This window comes from Lactuca virosa, chromosome 4 (assembly GCF_052849685.1).
Source record: "Lactuca virosa cultivar CGN04683 chromosome 4, Lactuca_virosa_CGN04683_v6, whole genome shotgun sequence".
In the NCBI taxonomy this organism is placed as follows: Eukaryota; Viridiplantae; Streptophyta; class Magnoliopsida; order Asterales; family Asteraceae; genus Lactuca; species Lactuca virosa.
The window spans coordinates 220,609,852-220,626,985 of record NC_136429.1 but is presented as its reverse complement, the minus strand read 5'-3'; positions in this window follow the sequence as shown (position 1 = coordinate 220,626,985).

Genomic DNA, 17,134 nt, shown 5'->3' with positions numbered 1-17,134 from the left:
GATCTGATAGAAGACGTCATGGACCTAGTTATATAAGAGTTTATATTGCTAAGGTATTTGAGTCACTGGTAGATAGCAATCAGAGTGTACCAGCTATCGGAAGCTATGGTAGACCCTAAAGGCAACAATATAGAAAGAGGAATTGGAAAGCGAGATTCAATCCATGTATGTTGTTATTTGGTAGACCTAGCACTTGACCTTAACCCTTAGGTGCAAGCGGATCTTCAAGTAGAGACAATCATGGATAGGAACAAACACATAATTAAACCAAGATAGGTTTTGAAAGATGTGTAAGCTTAACAAGTTCATTTATGGACCGAAATAAGCATCTCGCAAGATGGATCATTATTTCAATGAGAAAGTTCAAAGTGTATGAATTTCGAGAAATAAAGATGAGCCATACATATGTCAAAGCTAGTGGGAGTAATTGGAATCTTTGTTTCAATGAGAAAAGTTCAAGGAGTTTGAATTTCGAGAAACATAGATAAGCCATATATATGTCAGTGCTAGTGGGAGCACTGTAGTCACCCTTGTATTGTACATAGATAATGTACGATTTATAGGAAACTATATTCTAACTTAGCAGGTGTAAAAGCTTGGCTTGGTATGAGAACTGTTTCGCTATGATATACATGGGAGATACAAGACACGTGCATAATAAGGATCTATGGAGATAGATCAAAGTGATTCATTGGATTAAGCCAAAGTACATTGAATGTTGAGGAAACTCGACATGCAGAACTCAAAAAGGAGTTTAGGCTGGCATGACATTGAGCAATGCTAATGTCCTAGTTCTACTATTGAGCTAAAGCAAATGAGTCGTGTCCCACATGCTTCTGCTATGGGATCGATCATAAATGCCATGACATGTACTTGATCCAATGACTCGTATGCCTTGAGCATGACAATTTTGATTAGATCAATTTGGCAAGAATAATTGAATCAAGATCAAGAACATTATTAAGTGACCTTGGAGGATAGAAGAGATGATCTTGATAGTATGGAAGAGATCATTGTAAGAGTGACATTGATGCTAAGTTCCGCACTAATAAAGGCAATTCCGTTCGCAGTCGGAATTCGTGCTTTTACTGAATGGTGATATATTAGCTTGAAAGAGTACCATGTAATACACCATAGTGGATTTAACATACTTAGAGTATATTGCAGTTGGTTAGTGGACAATGTGACTGAAAGCGATTCATTAGTGAGATCTTTGTTGAAATTCAATCATTGATGGTCCTTATGAAGTTTCTTGTGACTTTGGGTGAACTTACCTCGAGTATGGATCCCAAGTCACACGAGCTCACATGAAACATACTCAGTAAGTACCAACACATTTGATAGTGAGTCAAATGTAAAGACATCATAGTCAATGATTCATATCGAAAGATAATCTTGTCGACCCATTCCATAAGCCGATGTCATTGACCATGTCTGACAGTCAGAAAAAGTCGAGAGGCATTAGATTTGCAAATGAATTGGCTTAAACACTCTTAGTTTGGTTTGTTTTAAAACCCGAGAACTTTAAGCAGTATAAGTTTTAATTTGATTTGGCGATTATTAAGTGGTGATCTTAATATATGATGGATTTCGGTCATTTCAATTAGCCTATCACTGCGTTCTCACTTTTGCATGTTTGGAACCCACTTCCCGAGTATTAATTTACTCAAAAGTCCACATTCGGTCATACTCTTGGAAGTAAGTAGTGATTCAAGACTGTCATGAGTATTAGTGGATTGTCCATATCGATTGGACATAGCAAAGAGATTGCGCTAACACTCACGAGTGCTTAATAGAGATTTAAGTATTGGACCAACCCACGCTTAGAGATTACTTCATGGATTCAGTCACGAGTAATTCTAAGACGATAATATCTTCTATTCTTCAAACCTACATGCATGCGGGGTTTTGCTCTATGATTCTGTTGTGCATTGGTCTACTCCAACGCTAACCGTAACTAGTAGTTATAAAGGGTATGTCCATGTGTGACATGATGAAATAGACAAAAACTATGTAGTCAAAGTTTATTCGTTCCTTCTGCCTTAATAGGAGAAGCGATATCTTTGGGCCCCTTGATGATTTGGTGCTGACATCTAAAGTGCTTGGCCGAGCCCTGACTGGAATTGATGTGTTCAATTTAGTAGTCAGATGCAGTCGTCACAAATCTATATCGGGAAACATAATCTTGAATTCTTGAGATTGACCATTATCCATGTCTTGAATTCATACAGATATCATAGAACGAAGGGATAGTTGATCACTTATCTAAGGGCTGAATATTGACTAGATCAAGAGTTCGGTAGTTACATTGGATGGCTAACTCTGTTGATTATTGGAGAAATATTAGTCCTCGTATAGTTGATGACTTGTCCAAGTGGGAGACTGTTGGAATAGTGTCCAAGGTCATTAACTATTGCTAATATTTCTAATAATAGTAGGGTCCTTTTGGGTTGCCCTCAAGACCCAAATTAAGTAGAATAAATAAAGGAGAAATTGGTTTATTAATTATTATGGTTAATAATTAATTAGAAACTAATTGGAAATATATTTTGGAAATATATTTTGGGAATTAATTAACAGTTTAATTAATTAAAGGGTTGAATGTTCATTAATCGATAGTTGGTTAATCAGGAATGTTCCACAACCTTATGGAATTAGGGTTGGATGAAAATCACTCCATCCCACATGGGAAAGGAGTGAAATTTCGTGGTTAGGCCTCCATCCCACATGGGAAGGAGTACTAAACCCTAGGAGGCATCCAAGGCTATAAATAGGGCCTTAGGGATTTCATTCCTCCTTGCACCTTGGCTTGAAGTTTCGCCATCCCTTCTTCCTCCCCCTCTTAGGGACGATTTCTAACCCCTTTGGGTTTGTGAAATTGACCCTTCTCCTAGTTATTTTTATTCCACTCTTTGGTGTCATTGGGTGTGATACCATTAGAGGGATTCTGGTTTGGATCCTTTCATCCAAACAACTTCATGGAGGTTCAAGATCTCAAGCATGGAGATCAAGGGCTACATAAGAGGTATGTTTTCTTACTTATGTTTTAGTTTTCTAGGGTTGATGTAATTAGCATGAAGCCATAGATCCATAGGTTGCATGTACACTTAGGTATATCGTTGTTTCGATTTTTCCGCTACCTAGTTTTAGAGTGTATTTGATGCGTAGAAAACCCAACAAGAGCATCCTAGATGATCAAAGAATTCCCATGGAGTTTGAAAGATTAGACTTGTTTCACAACAAGTATAGTAAATCAACGGAGGAGATCTGGTCAAATGAAATGCCCGAAGCCATTACAACTTTCAAACCAAGGTCTTTCAAAGGAGAAACGCACTATCAATACACTCTCACTCGCTTTGGTAAAGAGTACCACCGAACACAAGCAGACTTCATCTTTATGAATCGAGAAGATATTTTTCTAATTGCAAGGGTCTTCCAATTTAAAGCTCAAAAATACCCCAAGATGGAAGATGCATATATAAGGGCTGCAGATTGTCTCAAAGCTCTTGTGTGTGACTTCGGAAAATTGATGATGAGATCCATTTGGTTCTTGCAGAGAAAATGAACTTACCTCCATTTAAACATTCTCCATTCATTACCGAAGGGATTCAAGACTTAAGCCTCAGAGCAACAAACTTCCCTAAACTTGGCATTATTTTCAAGCTTTATAGAGATAGTGAAAGTTCTTCTTGCCAACCACTGCTTTTCATCGTTGCTCTCCAAAACAGCTTGAATACACTCTCTCTATGGTTCAAATGTCCAAGTTCACCACTAAAGAGGTGAAGTTTGAAATCTCCAGAAGCATTAAATGGATCGTTGAAGTTAGGAAGTTCTGGTGGATCATTATTAAGTTTCTCACGTTTAATAAATGAAAGGGGTAGATTTAAGGTAACTTATGGGAAATTGTTGATACATGTAAGTGACCCTCGACAGATATGAAGTGTATTGAAGGACCGAAGACTTGTTCTGTTGGTTGTGGTAGTGCTCCTATTTTTGAATCAGTAGCGAAGAGTTTGAAGATCAATACCGAAGACTTGGAATACCGTAGTGAAGGATGTTGACCCAAAGAAGACTATGTTTTGTCAATGTCAAAAAAGTAATGTTAACCTTTTCTGACATTATGTGTCAGATGAGTTTTGTCAGACCAGGCATAGTAAGCATGGCCGCCTGACTTAGGAGTATTTTATTACTTATCATGTACTCAGTTTTACAATAAATATATGATCATGTTGATCAATCTATTCACCATTTCTTAGACTTTCATTGTATTACTCCTTAATGAATATAAGTCTTCATTATCTTTATTATCTCTTGCTTATGTTGTTCATCATTTACTAACTTGTGTTTGAATGCAAACCTTGTTACGATTCAACTAAGTATTTTTACTTGTTTATGCTTACTGATTAATCTTCTTGTTGTATTCGTCCTTATTATTCTACATATTTCTTTAATGTTGAGCATATTAAAAGATCCATTGAGATTAAATTACAATTCCGTAAATCAATATCTCAACTTAAGTTTTTCTCTCAATAGTAGCAAATGAATAAATGATAAACTTACCTTATACAGCAATTATAACCTTGAGCTTTTGGAGAATTGGGTGTTGATAGAATGGCACAAAGTCGTATGTTAGTGGGGGTAGTGAAATGTTGCTAGAATTTCGCCACTGTCTATATGAATCTAATATGAGTCTTGCACACGTGGGAGATTGAAATATCTAATATGCTTAAGAGTCATATTAGAATGATATTGCTAATTAACATATGATCTTAAAGGGCACACTAACAACAAATTGATACAATTGATTATTTATTAGAAATTGATTTTAATAAATATTCATAAAGTCTTATAATAAATTGGGAAAATATTTATTTCATGGAAATAATTATTTTACAATAACAAGTAATATATTATTTCATATGGTATGAATTAATAAGTCATGCACAACATTTTGGACTAGATAAATCTTTTTGTATTTTACCAAAGGTTAGAGTTTTTATTTTATAAACTAGTTTATAAAATTTATAAAATTTATACACTTTTTTCTTGAAAAAACCATGGGCAGGCAAGACTAGATGGGACATGGCTTTCTTATTTGTTTAATAAAAAGAAATGGTGAGGCTTCCAAGGATGGGAGACATGTATTTCTAGGTGCACGAGTGCTTAATGGGTTAAGGACTCATGGACACCGTTTTTACTTTAAACAAAGGCTTTCAAATCTCATTTCTTTCATGCATTAGAACTGTAACTCCCTCTATTTCTCACTAGAATTGTTCTTGAAAAGTGTTAAGGAGTTCTTACTTACTTGCTCTCTTGAAGATAAAACTTGGTTTTTATTCTTCAAACTTAAGATTTCATCAAAATGACTAGTATCCAACATCAAGTTGGTAAGTTGTTTGTGTCTCAAAGGTTCAACCATTTTCATCAAAACTCAAGCTTCCTAAGAGGAATCAAAGGAAAACAAAGTTTGTTATCATTTTATTCCTTCTATGGTTGTGTTTTTATCTTTCCATTACTTGCAAGATGATCCTTGGTGGGTTGTAACAAGCTTATTAAGTTTGAAATTTCAAGTCTTCCGTTTTCCATTTTATGCATTTTTGAAACTAATTTTGAACTAAAACCCAACATAGTAATCCGACCATGAGAACTAATCAACTTAGGAAATGGTAGAACAATGAGTTAAATGCATTAGCTTCTATGAAAGCAACCATAATTGAGTGGTGAATCCAATCTAAGTGAAAGTGTGTTAATTATCTTGTTTTTAAATCCAATTTCCTATTTCATTTGCTTTAGTATGTTCTCTGGTTTTCTGTGTTTTTCATTTATTACTTAAAAAAAATCCCATTTTTACTTTTATTTCATTACAGTTTATCTGTTAACTGAATTTTTGCAAATTAAATCATACTCGTTCCTCAAGTGTTCGACAAACCCGATCTTACCATTGTTATACTACTACACAATTATGTACACTTGCCTAAGGTGTATAATAGTGCCCATTTCTATTAGACGATTAGTCTATTTTTTAGTTAAACGGTCATTTATGTAAGTTTTCTTATAGAAAGTTAAACTTTTGCGCTTAAGTTTTAATTTTTCTGTTTAAGATTTTATACTTTAATTTGTTTTTTGTTTGATCACAGAATGCATCTCATTCTATGAAGCTACTTAACACGTAATCCAACTAAAATAGATTGCTTTGATGTTTAATTTTTGTTTTATTAACTGTTTTTTATTTTATACTTTGTAGTTAGCGTATGACCTGAAGCTCAAAATCAGAGCCCATGGTGAGTCAGTGAGAGAGAGTGTTGTGATACTGCGGGGAGCCGTAGTGTTCACCAGTCTGCAAGAGAGTGTTGTGATACTACGGGGAGCCGTAGTGTTCACCAGTCAGCGAGAGAGTGTTGTGATATTGCGGGGAGCCGTAGTATTCATGAGTCAGTGAGAGAGTGTCGTAGGCCTACGGGGAGCCGTAGCCTTCACGGGTTAGTGTGAGGGAATGTTATGATACTACGGAGAGCCGTATTATTCGCTAGTCAGAGCATGACGCAGAAGAGTTTTTAGGCTTGGGTAGCCTTATTCTTCGAGTTTCGGGAACCTGGTGGTCAGACCAGGGGCGAGACTGGGGTATCCATTTTGTCGGGATCATTATATTCTATGGTTATCGCAATCGAGAGAAATGGGAGGAGTGATGTACACATGGGTTGCGGGTCATGGGTCATGATTTGAGTGCTTCATTGGGACGAGTGGTTCCAATTTTGTGTCGGACCATACTCTCGAGTTTGAGTTTGGCTTTGGTGGTGTATTGAGTAAGCGAGTGAGATTCCGGATTCAGAGATGGGTTTCATTTTGAGGGGTATTGTGTGTCATCTGATGTCTTAGACCTGAGTGGGTCAGTTCGTCTATATGGGAAGGACCGCGAGACGCTTGGAACTAATGAGTATATAACGACAGAGGTCAAGGGTGAGACGATTTCCGTTGGGATTGTAGTATTCGCTTGGGGTAAAGCGAACTTCGTGACTTGTGTGTCACAATGGGCCGAGATAGTTGTTGTGAGAAGGAATTCATTGAGACGTTTTGGGGCATGCATGGGGTAACCTTTGGAGGTTCAACTATGGGGTCGGGAGCTGACCTGGTGCTCAGTGTTGAGAGGGATATCTGAGAGGGAGCTGGGGCTTATGATTGTTAGATATCAGAGGATACTTCTGAGCAAGCATGATCATTTTCTTGTGTCTGAGGACAGGGTGTTGAGAGTTCTTTGTCAGATGGGTTTCGATGGTAGTATAGTGGATGGATTTCTGGTGTAATGTGACCCTTTCGTTCCTTGGAATATGTTATGGATCGTTTAGTAGGTCTGGTATTAGTGATCGGTAGCCAATTTTGGTCTTTGACTTTTTCTATCAAGTCGCAACGAGAGAATCAGAGGGGCAGTGAGTTATCAGGGTCTATTATTCGAGGAGCGAATAACATGGATGGCTTGAGAGGGCGGTCTGGCAGTGAGACAGGCCACTAGAGTTTCCTGATTTTGGAGAGTCAGAAGGAGTATCGTGGCGGCAGAAGGGTCTGTTTTATTCCGGGTTTGGGAGTTCCTGTCTGGATTCAGGTGTCCATGGGGAAAGATATATGTGTGGTATGAGATCGTTTCAGTGGTGCTTTTCGGGTTTTCGGGTTCGATCTATGTGACGTTGAGAAGCGATTTCGAGGGCGAAATCTAATTCAAGTGGGGGAGAATTGTAACATCCGGACTTTCAGGTATGTTATTGTGTGTTTAAATTCTGGAATTTATGGAGTGACTCGACGAGTTATGAGTCCACCTCGCCGAGTAAGGTCGAGTTGCCCGCGTGGAATTAATGAGTGGACTCGACGAGTCAGAGAGCTGACTCTCCGAGTAGGTGCTGGGCAGAGAAACCCTAATTTACCGAGGTTGGGGCCTATATAAGGGAACTTATGCCCCCATTTCCGCCTCACCAGTTACCCTACACCCCTGAGAGAAAACCCTAATCGCCATTAGAGCTAGAAAGTGAGTGAGTAGCTAAGTTGGTGGTTATTAGTGCATTCTTAGAAGGAGAAATGAAGAGTATTGAGTTTGGGGCAAGAGGAGACTTTGGATCAACAGATTCAGCAGTGTTTGCTTGAGGTAAATGTGCTGACTTGCTCATCTTCTAGGGAGATCTTGATATGGGAGTTTTGTAGGGTTTTCTTCCATTGCTTAGAATCATTGAGCCTTTTGTGTATGATTTGAGGTTGAAACCCCAGATCTGAAGTGTGGAGGGTCTTGAGAGCCCAAAGACATGAACTTTATTGGGCTAGAGACTAGACTTTGAGCACCTAACACTTTTTAAGACTTGGTATTGGCATTTTTGGGCATATATGCCATGCATGAGCGTAAAGGTCGAGACTTTACGCGGCTTTTATTCCTTTAAGGACTAGATCAAGAGCCTAGTATGGTAGATCTGACCTTGGACGTCTGAATGAGAAATCAGATCGAAGGGACTCGCCGACTCCATGGCCTGACTCGACGAGTCGGTAAGGGTTTGTCCCGATGAGCTTGATCGTGCGATAACTCGACGAGTTGGGGTCAACTCGACGAGTTGAGCTGGACTTTCTTCAGACTCATGACGAAACGAGGGGACTCGACGAGTCGCAATAGTGCACTCGATGAGTCGGGTCAAACATGGACTGTTGACTCGAGTTTGACTTCTGTTGACTTTAGGGTTGGTTCAATCATGAGTAATGGAGACCATGGAGGGGTAAAATGGTCTTTTATCTACTTCAAGAGTTAGACAGATAAAGAGAATAGCCTTTGGTGTATTTGAGTATGAATAGAGTATTAATTAGAGATGTTATCCTATGTGTTAGGCGGAGGCTAGTTTGGGATTTCCGAGTACGAGGCTGTTACTGGCTAGCTTGCGAGGTGAGTCTTCTCACTATACGTTACCTAGAGTGGTACTTATGTGTGACCAGAGGGTATTATGTGCTTACTTGAGTTATGCATTTTGTCTGTGTGATATATATGCTATGTTATGTGTTACTGAGACCGGACCAGAGGGTTCAACGAGCTGTGAGATCGGAGGGTCCTCACTAAGACCGGACCAGAGGGTCCAACGAGCTGTGGGACTGGAGGGTCCCACTGAGACACATAGACCGGAGTGTCTTACAGATTTATAGCCTCAAGTGGCTAAAGTGTTGTATGTGGTATTTTGGGGAACTCACTAAGCTTCGTGCTTACCGTGTTATGTGTTATGTGTTTCAGGTTCTTATCAGGATCGTGGGAAGGCCCCGGTTTGATTGTACACACCGGTGAAAGAGTTATGTTCGAAGATCCTGGATTTTTAATCAAACAATTGTGGAGTTGCGATTTGTAAATTAAATAAATGAGATTTTTGTGAAATGTGTTATGAGAATTATGCGGTTTTAAATGAAAATTTTATTTGAAAATTTACGGTGGTAACGACCCATTCAATTATTCTAATCCAAACTCTTGGTATTCCCATGGCCCAATATCACATAATCATAAGGACCCAGTTATGGCCCATCCATGGCCCAATTTTCCAAATTGGGCCCAAGTCTCTCACATGGGCCTTATCCTAAGGCCCATCTAATTATTTTGTTCCATTAATTTGTTCTTGGATAGCCCATCCATAGTCCAATCGCCAAAGCCCAACCTTTTGATTAATGGGCTAGTATTGGGTTGGAAACCCTAATTAGGGGTTGGAAAACCCTAATGCCATGAAACCCTAATCTCACTTGGGCCTTGAGTTAACTTGTAACACCGTAAATTTTCAAACAAAACTTTCATTTAAAAATCACATAATTCTCATAACACATTTCACAAAAATTCCATTTAATTAATTGACAAAACACAACTCCATAATTATTTAATTAACAATCCAGGATCCTCAAAACATGACTCTTTCTCTAGTGTGTACAATCAAGTCGGCGCCTTCCTGTGATCCTGATAAGAACCTGAAACACATAACACATGACACGATAAGCACGAAGCTTAGTGAGTTCCCCAAAATACCACATACAACACATTAGCCACTCGAGGCTATAACTCTGTAAGACCCTCCGGTCTATGTGTCTCAGTGGGACCCTCCAGTCCCATGGCTCGTTGGACCCTCTGGTCCGGGCTCAGTGAGGACCCTCCGGTCTCACAGCTCGTTGGACCCTCCGGTCCGGTCTCAGTAACACATAATATAGCATATATATCATACAGACAAATGCATAACTCAAGTAAGCACATACGACCCTCTGGTCACACATAACTACCACTCTAGGTAAAGTATAGTGAGAAGACTCACTTAAGATGATGAACAGCCCCTAAAAACGCTGCTGCCACGCACCGGACTCTAACTCTGAACCAAACCCACAATTAATCTAATTAGGAACTAAATCCAATCTCTTAATCATTAGGTCCAAAGGCAGTCCACTAACCAGCCCATCCACCAAATACCAAAGTCTCATGTCCGCACCGCAGATCTCCATATCTGGTTCTCTACCCGCACTTTGAACAATCTCTGATCCTCCTAATAGAATACCCAGTTCTCCCCCACTCAGGGTTCGAACCATCACCAAGTTGGTATTAGAGCCTTGGTTTGAGGGATTCGGATGCACCTTCGGGTAAATCTGGACTCAAACTGAGGATTTGAGAGAAATTTTCAAAGGAAATGATTTTTCTAAGAACGAGCAAGAGTTTCGAAGAGAAAAACAAGAAGGAGCAGTGTGTACAATCAGCCAGAGCCCGAACGAGGATTTCCCAAAATACCCCTACTTTTATGTTATGAGATATTTTATGTGATATTATGCATGCTAGAGTATGGGCTTGGAATTTCATATTTTAGGACTAGAGTGGCCTGATTTGTGATGCCTTAGCCTAGGAGATGATGCTATATGTGATGTGCTTTTGAGTATGTGTTGAGTAGGAGTATCTAGCAGGAGTCCCCTAGAGAGAGAACTATGAGTAGAGGAGTAATCTAGGAGAGATACCTAGATGAGCATTGGAGGAGCCTACTGAGAGAGTAGTTAGATACCCGCAAGGGGTAGAGTTGCTTGAGTTCGGTGATATCTCTTGAATGTGAGTAGAGCAAGTGGAGTTGTAACCTAGAGTGGTTTTACGTGTTAGTAGAGATTACTCGATGCTCGAATGTTGCTTGCTTCGTGCTATGTGGAACTCTTCATGATGGGAGTCAGCTACCAAGTGAATAAGACGATATTCAGGAGGTAGATGGTTGGCGTCTTAAGGAGTTCTTCAGCAGCTGATGGCAGAGAAGTGAGAGAACCTAGGAAGAGCCTAGGGGGTGACCTTAGTCAGTTGATTACGCTGATAGAGGAGAGTATTCGTTGGGGAGCAACCGGTTTTAACGGGATTGGTGATCGAGAAGGTTGAGCAACTACTTAGGAAATCTGGGATTGGTCCGTGTGGAAAGTATGGGTAGATGTGGCAGGTAGTATGGGCCCGTACTACTGAAAGCAGAGGACCCGTACTCGAAACAAGGAGAATATCAAAGGTTCTAAGTAGCAGATTGAGAGGAGATAACATGGTTCGAGTACCATGGTTCGTGTCGGTTAGTGCTTCTGGTTTTACCAGTTATCCCGTTGTGATTGATTAGATTAAGATCAGATGTGATAGAGTGTGGGGCCAGAGGGCCCTATCGAGCGAGTTTCATTGGAGCATACCTTGAGAGGCAAAATCAAGTTAGCTTCCGAGAGATTTTTGGTGAGATACCAGTTGGAGTCGCAAGACTCAGGGATGAGTAGAGATGATGCTTATTGGAGGATCGCGGTCTGAGTTGAGCAATCGACCGATTGATGAGACGACACCTTCTGTGACAAGAGTTGCGCTGTCCCCGTGCTCGGGTAGAAGCAAAAGAGATAACGAGTTCCGGTTTCAGAGTTTGGAGGTAAACCCGTGGGGTAGGATAGGGTTGCAACCTTTTCTCCAGAGTATTTGGTTAGTATGTTTGTTGCGAGGTATTTTCATACCATGAGAGAGTCATTAGTGGAACTAAGATGGAAGAGAACAAGGAGGTGCCTTATTGAGGGAGGCATATTTTTAGTAGCAGTTCCAGGTGATCAAGAGGAGTATATCGGGGTGGTGGCCCTCGTTGCCTACATTATGTATCGGCTGTGAGAGTGAGGTCTCTTGCTTTATGATGATTTCCGCGGTGGGAGGCTGGTCGAGGAGTCAGAGACGAGGTGCGTGATAATGCATTATTTCTGAACCGAAGGTCAGGATTAATTCGGAACAGTTGGGGTATCCGGCAGTGTGTCGGTCTGAGGCTTCAAGATGACTAGAGGCAGTCACGTTGGGAGGGTTCCGAGATTTTTGTTTGAGCCGCAACCAATTATTCTAGTCCATTTGCTTGTTCTTAGATGGCCCATTATTATCCCAATCATCAAATCCCAATCGAAAGGCCCAGGTCAAGGCCCAATTAAAAAAATTAAGGTTTCTTACATGAAATGACAACTAGGGTTAAGTGTTTCTCACTTAACCCATTAAGGAATTAATTCATTAAGTCCATCACTCTTCTAAATAAATCATATGGTGTGATTGGGCTTTATACACAATTTCCTTTCCAATGGCTGAAATGTGGGTACCGATAAGTCCAAGACCATAAATCCAATATTAGGGTTTTCTAAACCCTAATTAGGGTTTTCAACCCCATCTTAGCCTAATAGGCCCAATAGCTAGGCGGTTACCGGTTGAAAGAGACCGAACGGGAGGCCAGCACCCAGATATGCTAGGCGGTTACCGGTTGAAAGATACCGAAGGGGTAGGTCGGGCACCCAGATATGTCTGACAGTATGGTATTTGTATGGTATGTGGTATGATGGGGGGGACTCAGTAAGCCTCGTGCTTACGGTTTTCAGTTTTGGTTTCAGGTACTTCATTTTCAAAGGAAAGGAGTCGGCTCGATCGCAGCGCATCACACTATGTTTTCCGCACATGAGATCTTTGGGATTACACTCTGATATTATCTTATGACAACATGCTTTGATTACTGACACTTGGGTTTTGACATGAGATATTATTATGAATGTTTTTATACTGATGGTTTTATGTAATAACTTAATTAAAAAGAAATTTTTGGCCTTGAATTTTGGGATGTTACAAGTTGATACCAACTTGTAACGCCGTAAATTTTTAAACAAATTTTCGTTTTTAAAATCACATGAATCTCGTCATCATACATCACACAATCCCCAAATGTCAAAGTATCAAAAACACGTGTTCATAATTATTTGAAATAAATCCAGGATCCTCGACACAACTCCATCTTGTGTGTACAATCAAGCCGGCGCCTTCCCGTGATCTTTGAGAAGTACCTGAAACACATAACACATAACACGGTAAGAACAAAGCTTAGTGAGTTCCCAAAAATACCATACATTACTCATTACCCTCTCATGGCTATAACTCATATAAGACCCTCTGGTCGATGTGTCTCAGTGGAACCCTCTGGTCCCACAACACGGGTGGACCCTCTGGTCCTATCTCAACAAGCTCAGTATAATACATGATATAATCACAAAGCATAAAATAGGATACCACGAATGTATATACACATAAGACCCTCAGGTCACACAAGGATTGCCATTCAAGGAAAGTATAGTGAGAATACATGATATCACATGTCTCAATATAAGCACATAAGATTAACATATACATAGAGTACTATAACAACATAAGTCACAAAGACAGTATGCACAATAAGACACATCACATTATAAACAAATAAGACCCTCCGGTCAATAATGTACTAAGACCCTCCGGTCTACAATGTACTAAGACCCTCTGGTCAATAGTGTAAGTAAGACCCTCCGGTCAGTAACAAGATTAAGACCCTCCGGTCACACATAAATTACCTCATAAGTAAGTAAAGTGACAAGACTCACCTCGGATGGCAGACAGATCCTATAAATGTTGTTGTTGTACTCCGGCCTCTAACACTGAGCCAAACCGGCAATTAACCCCATTAGGATCTAAGACAAAACCTTCACATATTATGTCTAAATATGGTCCACCAATCCGGCCCATAAATAACCCAAGCCCATTGGGCCCACCAAGGCCTAATACCAAAAGGGTCCACAAGGTCCACTAAAGGCCCAAATATGGCCCAATTTTCCAAATTGGGCCCAAACCCTCATTTAGGCCTCACCCTAAAGTCCATCTACATATTCTAGTCCACATGATTGATCTTGGATGGCCGATTAATATCCCAATAGAAAGGTCCAACTCAAGGCCCAAGCAAAATTAGGGTTTCCACATGAAATGACGATTAGGGTTAAGTGTTCTCACTTATCCCATTTAGGACTTAACCAATTAAGTCCATTATTCCACTAATCCATCATACAATTGTATCGGCATGAGTCCTAACTTCAGTCCACTGGTCCACACGCGGGTCCCAATAGGCCCAAACCAACAAACCCAAAATTAGGGTTTTCTAAACCCTAATTAGGGTTTCTAGCCTAATAACGAACCAGCCCAGTCCAATAATAAGCAACTGGGCCAAATAGGGTTCCACTAGATCAGGCACCACCCACCGCCACCCTAGGCGGTGGTGATTGGTGGCGGCTCATGGCGGCAGTCGGCGGCAGCCACCATTTCCAATGGTGGAGGTTACTTTTCCGACCAAAACATCGCTCAAACAACATAATCCGACCATTATGATGGGTTTTGAGCATCCTAACACTCCTATGGTGTACATGCAACCTTAGAAACCTTGGGTCTATGTTTTACTATGAATACATGCAAATTTGTTTTTCCAAGGTTCATAACCTATCTAGCATGGCATGGGGAACTTTAAACATAAAAGCTAGAAGAATTACATACCTTTCAATAGTGAGTTGATTCCTTGGAGTTTGAGAGCCAAGCACCAATAATGTGGATGCCTCAAATGGAAATCACAAATCACCACAAACTTTGGAAAAACTATGAGAGTGTATGTTTGCTTGTAGAAATCGTCCACCTTCTTACACATACAACTAGTGCCATTTCTAGCATCATAAGCTCCTTTATATAGTGTGGGGAATTAGGTTACATCCATGTAAACCCTAATACCCATGACTCTTCCTTTCCAAGGATCCATGGGTTAAAAGCTTCATGGACTATCCATGGACTCCCATGCATGCCAAGCCCATTCCAAATGAGTATTAGCCCACACTTATATAAACACAAGAGCCCATAGTTAACTAGTCACCTTTTGATCACCAAATTAATTCTAAATTAATTTATGATCAATACTAATTAAATAATATGATTTCATATTAATATATTATAACTTATAATATATTAACAAATCATAAACATACAATTCTCAAAGGTTTAACCATACAAATAGTTCGGGTGAAGTGCAACCCAAATGGACCATGCCGGGTCGGGTCAAGTATATACCAAATAAAGTTATGGACTTAGACACCTTATCCAATAGTCTCCCACTTGGATAAGTCTAATAACTATATTTTCCTATTTTACTTCAGGAACCAACCAGCAATCGTAGCTCTTAAAACTCTGTTGAACTATGAAGCGCCATTTTAGATAAGTGATCATATAATCCTCTGTTCTCAAGATATCAGCCGGACAAATACATGGAACAACGTCGTACTTATTGTCCAGCAGTTTGTTTCCCGATTTCCGATGTGTTTGACATAGAACTAAATTGAACACGTCAATTAGGTTCTGACCGGGCCCGGTACATAGGTCAAAACAAAATCATCGAGGGGCCCAGATATCGCTTCTAATCCTCCAAGGACTAGAAGGAACAGATAAACTTCGACTCATATACTTGTTGAATTATACACGAAGACACGTTTTATAACATCAAGTTACTGATACGTTTTCGTGCAATCAATGCACAACCAACTCATAGGCAACAACTCATATCTCTAGGTTTAAAGACTTATATGATATTACCGTCTCACGATCACTCGTAAATAAATTCCATGAAATGATGCAAGTGAGCGTGGGTTTATTCCAATACTCAGAACTTATGAGCACTCATGAATGTTGTAGCAACCATTTCTATGGCTAAACACCTTTAGTCATCTACAAGCCCAATTCATGACAGTCTTAGTTCATACCTACTTCCGACGTATGACCGACTGTGGAAGTTTGAATAAAGTAATTTATTCTGGAAGTCAAAACATGCAAAGCTGAAACAATAGTAAATAATTGACAAAAGACAGTAACACCTTACTCATAAATAAACACACCTTTTATTCATCATCAAATGTCGATTACATTTTACAAGTTTCAGAAATAGCTATCTAATCTGTAAAACTAATATCATCCTTCAGCCCGATGCGCCTCGCATGCTGTAAATGCCTAACCCTCGTCAGTCCCTTCGTGAGGGGATCTGCAGGATTCTCTTCTGATGATACCCTATTTGCCATGAGGATTCCTTCTTCTATCTTATGTCTTATGAAGTGATATTTTCTGTCAATGTGTCTGGATCTGCCATGATCTCTCGGTTCCTTGGCTAAGGCAACCGCACTATTTCTGTCACAGAAAATCTCCATAGGCTCCTTAATAGCTGGTACAACTCCAAGGTCTCCGATGAAGTTCTTCAGCCATATCGCCTCCTTTGCCGCTTCACTCGCTGCTATGTACTCTGATTCACAGGTCGAATCAGCTACCGTCTCCTGCTTGGAACTCTTCCAAGAGATTGCCCCTCCATTTAGGGTAAAGCCCCAGCCCGACTGAGAGCGGAAGTTATCCCTATCAGTCTGGAAGCTAGCATCACTATACCCTACTACTCTCAAGTCATCACTCCCACCAAGGGTAAGGATCCAATCCTTAGTCCTCCGCGGGTACTTGAGAATATTCTTTACCGCAGTCTAGTGAGCCTTGCCAGGGTTCCCCTGATATCTGCTGACCATGCTCAAAGCGAAGGCCACATCAGGATGGGTACAAGTCAGCCAACAACGGAAGCATATGGTAATCGACTCATCTCAGCTATCTCAGCCTCTGTAATCGGGCTCTGAGCCTTGCTCAGTTTGGCATTGCTTTGGATCGGTAATTCTCCTTTCTTGGAATTTTGCATGTTGAACCTTTTCAACACCTTATCTAAGTAGGTATACTAACTAAGTCCAATTAGTTTTTTACTCCTGTCTCTTAATATCCTTATCCCTAGGATAT